The sequence below is a fragment of the Camellia sinensis genome, chromosome 11, assembly GCF_055761805.1.
Source record: "Camellia sinensis isolate YWXY chromosome 11, ASM5576180v1, whole genome shotgun sequence".
NCBI classification, from domain to species: Eukaryota; Viridiplantae; Streptophyta; class Magnoliopsida; order Ericales; family Theaceae; genus Camellia; species Camellia sinensis.
Genome location: NC_138971.1, coordinates 63,998,740 through 64,006,242, shown reverse-complemented (window position 1 = coordinate 64,006,242; position 7,503 = coordinate 63,998,740). Strand labels below are relative to the sequence as shown.

At 38.1% G+C, this 7,503-nt stretch overlaps 1 long non-coding RNA gene across 1 annotated transcript; it reads right to left on the bottom strand.

Moving 5' to 3' along the window:
- Positions 1 to 3,398: 3,398 nt before the first annotated feature.
- Positions 3,399 to 5,699, bottom strand: LOC145803145 (uncharacterized). The gene is made up of 2 exons (XR_014345257.1): positions 5,594 to 5,699; positions 3,399 to 4,461 (listed from the first exon to the last, which is right to left on the bottom strand). It is a non-coding gene; the product is annotated as an uncharacterized LOC145803145 (long non-coding RNA).
- Between the last annotated feature and the right edge of the window lie 1,804 nt (positions 5,700 to 7,503).

Here is a 7,503-nt window from a genome sequence, read left to right as displayed (position 1 = left end):
CATAGACACGTGAAACACATTATGCACTCCTGCCAACCTAGGGGGTAGAGCAACACGGTACGCAACCTCACCAACCTTCTCCAATACCTCAAATGGACCAATGTATCTAGGACTCAACTTTCCTTTCTTTCCAAACCTGATCACTCCTTTCCATGGTGATACTTTCAAGAATACCATATCTCCCTCATGAAACTCTAAGTCTCTCCTACGATGATCAGCATAACTTTTTTTTGTCTACTCTGGGCAGTCAATAATCTCTCTCTGATGGTGATAATTTTCTGTGTAGCATCCTCCACCAAATCAGGTCCAAACATTTGTCTTTCACCAACCTCATACCAACACAAAGGAGACCTACACTTCCTTCCATACAAAGCCTCATAAGGAGCTACTCCCAAACTAGAATGATAACTATTATTATAGGCAAACTCCATGAGCGGCAAATAATCATCCCAATTACCTCTCCACTCCAAGGCACAAGCCCTCAACATATCCTCAAGGGCTTGAATAGTTCTCTCTGATTGCCCATCTGTCTGAGGGTGATAAGCTGAACTAAAATTTAACTGAGTACCCATAGCTGATTGTAACGCACCCCAAAACTTAGACACAAAACGAGGGTCCCGATCTGACACTATTGACACTGGTGCACCATGCAATCTAACAATCTCCTTCACATACAACTGTGCAAATCGAGCTAGAGAATAGGTCATCCGTACTGCAATAAAATGTGCTGACTTGGTTAATCTATCAACAACTACCCAAACTGCATCGTGATTACTTCTAGTACGAGGTAATCCGCACACGAAGTCCATGGTAACATGATCCCACTTCCACTCCGGTATAGGCAAGGGTTGTAGTTTCCCCGCAGGTTTCTGATGTTCTACTTTAACCTGTTGACACACCAAACACTGAGCCACAAATTCTGCAATATCTCCCTTCATACCATTCCACCAAAAATGTTCATAAAGATCCCGATACATCTTAGTACTTCCAAGATGAATGCTATAACTATAACTAGAACTATGTGCCTCTACCATAATCTCCTTCCTCAAATCACCACCAGCAGGAACACAAATTCAGCCACGGAATCTAAGCAACCCATCATCACTAACCACAAAGTCTATATGCTTACCCTCTACCATCTCTCATTTAATACGCTCACACTGGGGGTCAATCTCCGATGCTATACGAATCCGTTCTCTCAAGGTCAGCTGAACTTTCAATTGACTACAATAAGCCCTATCACCAGGCGTAACAACCTCAAGCCTCAAACATCTCATGTCTTTCACCAAACAACTCTCAATAGACAAAGCAGCTACATCTTCGACTACTACTTTCCTACTCAAGGCATCTACCACCACATTTGCCTTTCCCGGATGATACAAAATATTCACATCGTAATCTTTTAACAACTCATGCCATATATATATATATATATATATATATATATATATATATTTTTGCCTCAAATTTAATTCCTTCTGTGTGAAAATATACTTCAAACTCTTATGATCAATGTAAATCTCACATGACTCTCCGTAAATAATGTCGCCAAATCTTAAGAGCGAAAATCACTGCTACTAACTCCAAGTCGTGCGTAGGATAATTTCTCTCATGTACTTTTAACTGTTGTGACGTATAAGTAATCACCTTCCCATGCTACATAAGCACACATCCTAAACCCTGTCGTGAAGCATCACTATAAATCACAAAACCACTACCATCAGTAGATAAGGTAAGGATTGGAGCTGATGTCAACCTCTGATTAAACTCTTGGAAGCTACACTCACAATCATCATTCCACTCAAACTTTACCTCTTTCCTAGTGAGGTTTATAAATGGCAAAGCAATACGGGAGAATCCTTCCACAAACTGTCTATAATATCCAGCAAACCCTAGAAAGCTACGTACCTCTATCACAGAAGTAGGTCGTGGCCAATCAACAATTTTCTACCACCTTTGTGCTATCCACAGATACCCTATCTTTACTCACCACATGACCCAAAAAGGATACACTGCTCAACCAGAATTCACACTTCTTAAATTTTGCACACAATCTCTTCTTCCTAAGGATCTGCAGTACTACCCTCAAATGCTGCTCATGCTCCTCCTTACTCCTCGAATAAATTAGGATGTCATCAATAATCACTACCACAAATTTATGCAGTTGGGTCTTAAATACTCTATTCATTAAATCCATGAATGCGGCGGTACATTTGTGAGACCAAAAGGCATCGCCAAAAACTCATAATGCCCATAACGGGTTCTAAAAGCAGTCTTAGGAAAATCCTCATCCCTTACTTTCAACTAGTGATAGCCTAACCTCAAGTCAACCTTAGAGAATACTTGAACTCCCTACAATTGGTCAAATAGGTCATCAATACGTGGCAAAGGATACATATTCTTCACTTTGACTTTGTTTGGTTCTCTATAATCAATACACAACCTCATAGACCCATCATTCTTCTTCACAAACAACACAGGTGCTCCCCAAGGTAAAACACTAGCCTTAATTAAACATTTGTCTAACAACTCCTATAACTGAGTTTGTAACTCCCTTAACTCTAACGATGCCATTCTATAGGGCGCTTTAGAAATAAGTGCTGTGTCAGGGACCAAGTTAATGGAAAATTCTACCTCACGATCTAGAGGAAGTCCAAGTAGATCCTTTGGAAAAACATCAACACAATCACCCACTACAGGCAACTCCTCTAACTTCTATTTTGGTAGTTTGATACTCACCACACAAGTTAAATAACCATGACACCTTTTTTCTCAACATTCGATTAGCCTAAAAGGAAGAAGTAAAACAGATAGAAGACCCTTTCCTATCCCCCTGGAAGAAAAACTCAAGTTGTCCCAACATAGCAAAAACTACCCCCATTCTAAAACAATCAATAGAAGCATGATGCTTCGTCAACAAATCCATCTCCAAAATCACATCAAAATCCTTCATCTCTAAAGAAATCAAATCCACTAGAAAAATCCTACCATCCATCTTTATCTGACAAGATCTACAGACATCTCCCAATATTACTATTTCTCCAAATGGATTACACACAATAATACAAACATCAAAGGCTCTTAAAGAATAGACAATCCGTGTAAATATCTAGGTGTCAACTATTAACCATCAAAACGAAATCAAGAACGATTCAACACGAGTTTAAATAAAACTAACTTAACCAAACACTACTAAGTACTATAGGGACTCGGACCTCGTCTAAATGATGAAATGCAAGGTATGTAACTTGATAAATCTATAGCTCTGATACCACAATTGTCACACCCCAAATCCGGGCATGACCGGCCGTGGCCCACAGGGACTTAGCCCAAGGCACACGTAAGCCTAAACACGAATCCAATCATATTGAACAACGGAACAATAGTCCAATAATAAATAACCAAAACTCAATCCAGACATGTCACAATTATAAACGGCAAAATCAACCGTAATCAAAAACCATCCAAACTTATGGGATATAAACAACCCACATATCAAAAATAATCCTAAATGAACTTCGATAAGAATAAATATAAATATGCACAAACTTGACATAACACTCTAAACTAAAGGAATGCCCTAGAGGTCCATGCAATTAAGTCCCCGCTATGCCATGAGTCCACTCTAAGTCCTTCTAACACCTGGAAGTGATAAAAACTAAGTCAGCTGATAGCTCAGTGAGTAGCAACATGGATAGTAAATACAGTTTTGAAAACAGGGTTCAATTCCAAAATAAGTTATATATCATAGAAACTAGATTGGCATACAGTTTGGTAAATACAATCTGTTTCAAAAAGAAGGTTCCACAGTTCAACACTTAAAATACTCATGTCTCGCAAGAACATGATAAACGACATTTTTCACTTAAAACAGATTATAACATGAACACCAATACTTTTCTGGGTACCAATAAAAACAAATAATCTGCCACACATTTCTCAGGCTATAAGCCCCGTTGGATCCAATACCGAACAAAGAGTCATTCTCAGGGTGGCACCTGGGCCTTTTCTCAAAGACGATCCGATTGAAGGTCACCTAGTTGTTTTTAAAGGTCTGTTCCTTACAATCGTTGAGCACTAGAGTCATCACGGCCCAACCCGGATCTGTTCCCTAGTGGCCAGAGTCACCACACACAGTGGAATAATTTCCCTGGACTAAATACACACATGGTCCCAATAATCAATACACATCAGTTTCGCAAAGCATGGTAGTTCATCATTATAAACATGAGACCAAAACAAATAGTTTACAGTATGCCAAGTTCACACATGTTTCAGAAATAATTTGATTCAATTGATAATATAATAATTTATCAAAACAGTTTAATCATAAAACAACAATTTAATTTTTCCAACAGTTCAGGGTAGGGGAACATTTATAAAAATACGTAGCATGAAACTACTCACCTGAAAACGAAATAATATAACCCTCGAATAGAGTGTAAAAGTCCAACTAGTGCCCTGAACCAAGTATAAAAAAACTACACGTCACAACTAATTTAAAAATACTAAAAAAAATAGGAACTAAGTAACCACAAACTAAAACGCACTAGCACGGCTCAACCCAACTCACCGTTACTCTTAAATATTACCTAAGTTCATGTTCTTCAAGGTCTAAAATCACCCAAGACATAGGTTCCGATCGAAACTTAACTAAAAATAACTTTAAGATAAAACAGTGTTTTAAACTAGTTTTCCCAATCTATTCGCTAACTTTGAAAATTACAAAACCCACTCCACGTTGTTCGAAAAATTCCAATAACCTCCAGATGTGATCTAATACATCCTAAGTTTCAAACCCAATTGGTTTCACTTGATTTGCTTATCAAAATAATTTTCTACAATTTATTATATCCAAACAGGTTGTTTTCTGCAGCACTTTAAAGAAATTGATGGTTCTCTTAATATACACGAGCAATCAATGCAAGGCCAAAAACGTGCGAAACTAGACTCGTAACCGGTTCTAATGACACTAATTTGATAATTTTTGGATTTATACCCAAAGAGAACAACACTCCCTAATTTCCTGTTTTGGACTGGTTTTCTGGACAGATTTGAATACCTCAATTTATATGGATTTTGACCCCCAAAAATTATGAACAAAATCAGATATACAATTCAGTATGTAATTAATCTACTGTAAAAATTTCAATTTAAAATTCATCCATTTGATATGGTTTCTTGATTTTTAAAGTTTGCTGTTCTGAACAGAATTTTATTTTATTTTTTTGTTTGTACTAAGAAATACTCCATTATTAAGTTATCACTTAGATTCCTATTTCCCGAAACTCAACTGGTACAACCTTCAAACACAACACTTAACTATGCACAGCCATTTAATGTCCACTATAGCACTTTCAACAGTGGAGAACCCATCACTAGAATTCACAAAAGGAATACCTATACCCCACGTGTTGCTTGTTCTAAAATTCCATCAACACTACTTGTATGAGCACTAAAAATATTAATAAAATCCCAATCAACCACCATACTATTGCACTGCTTCCTCACGACATTACTCAATCAAAGAAAATATGATCATAGATAATAATGAATCAAGAAAACAGGGAAGGAAGATGGTGAAAATGCATACCCAAGACAATGAATTCACTTGAAACCTAATGGTGTGCCTGCTTGCCACTCTCTTCCCCTCCCTTTTTGACTAACGGCTGCTGCTACTTGGGGTGAGTAAATAAGATTGTAGGGTTTTTTTTTGTTTTTATTTTATACTAGTGTTGGGCAACAAAGGTCAAATAAATATATAAATATACAAAACATATATATAAGTTATATGCAACTCAAATGGTAAGGGTTTTATATATTAACCTTGTGGTCTAGAGTTCAAGTCACACCCTCTTCTCTATTTTTTTTTTTAATAATAAATCTTGCTTCTAAATCAATGAATTTCACCTTATTTTAGGTTTAAAAATTAATTAAAGGATCCTCCAATAATATTTAATTTGCACCTTAGAATTCACCACCAAAATATTTGAGATTGTAATATTATTATTTAATTATTTACTTAATTTTTATATTCGGGTTCTCACAGCTACCACCACAACCAAAATAGTCGTGCCCTTTGTCAATGTCGGTCCATAAGCAACAAACTCAGCCTGAGCCTTAAATAGAACATTCACTCCACTTCATATGTCCCTTACCAAGGCCATGAAGATCTTGGTAAAAAGAGGGTATCTCAAACCTCTTGACACTTGACCTCTTCCAGATCCTCTCCCAGCCGAACATGACCCTGCCAAATACTGTGCCTTCTACCAACAACCAGGACGTGATACCAACCTGTGTTTCTATCGTTGTTATGAGATTCAAGATCTCATTGATAACAAATTCATAGCTCCCCCACAACCGCCAAAACCCAATGTCACTACCAACCTATTGCCACCCCGTGATAAAGCCCCACCACCACCTCGCCTCAATTTTATCTATACACTTTCATCCACTTTTGACCACAGCATCTACATCACACCCTTTTATCTACCAAAACCCGAGGCACACATGCCTGAGAGCACTGATCTGTGCATGATTGATGGACTTCTAACCTAACCAAAACCCAAAAGCCCTATAGTCGTAGTGTTAAAGGAAACAACCGATGTACCAGTGCTTGAGGCTGGCAAACTATCGGAGGAAGAGTATAATCCTAGCTAGTATATTGTAACCATTGGTCAACTGAAGCCTGAGGTTGTTCTGCCTGACTCATTTTCTATCAATGTTGTTAGAGAGGATGTACTTGAACAGGGGTTAGATGACTTGGCCGACCTAGAGGAAAACTTGTCCAATTTCTAGTTCTTTGAAGAATTAGACCTTGGGACCGTTCAGATAGGATGGTGGGATCTAAGAAATTCCAATGTCAGTCATGGTTGGTCAAGCAGTAGCAAAGTTTCCGATGAGAAAACTACAGAAAAAGAGGATGAACTGAAAATCAACACCAGAAAGGCTGATGATAGTAGTAAAGGAGAGGGTTTCGGAGAGAAAAAAGAAGAACTAGAAAGCCATTTAGAGTATACTCTGGGAATGATTCGAGTAGAGACTGATAACTACCTTTTGGTTAAAGAAGGCGAATGGTGGGATGATAATGACCTAAAACTCGCCTACATCAATGATTAATGGGTAAGTAATGTGCTTGACGAGACTTGGTAATCAGACAAGATTGTTTATTTGACTAGGAGTGGGCGCTACTTCAAGCCTCCACACCTAGACCACGAAAAGTTGTCGGGCAAAGACAAAGAAGTTGAGAAAGAGGGGAAAAAAAATAAGAGAGAAAGAAGTGGAAGAAGACTTGGTTCTAAAATAGCTGAAAAAGATCTAGGCAAACATCTCCATCTAGGGGCTTCTCATGGTTTCTCGAGAGCACCAACAAGCAATGTTGTCAGCCTTAAGCAAGGCTAAGTTGTCAATTGACACATCTCTGCAACAACTTGTGTCGCTAATCACCCCAAGATAAACAGTTGCTATGATGGCCTTCTCCGACAAAGAGCTACCCCTGGAAGG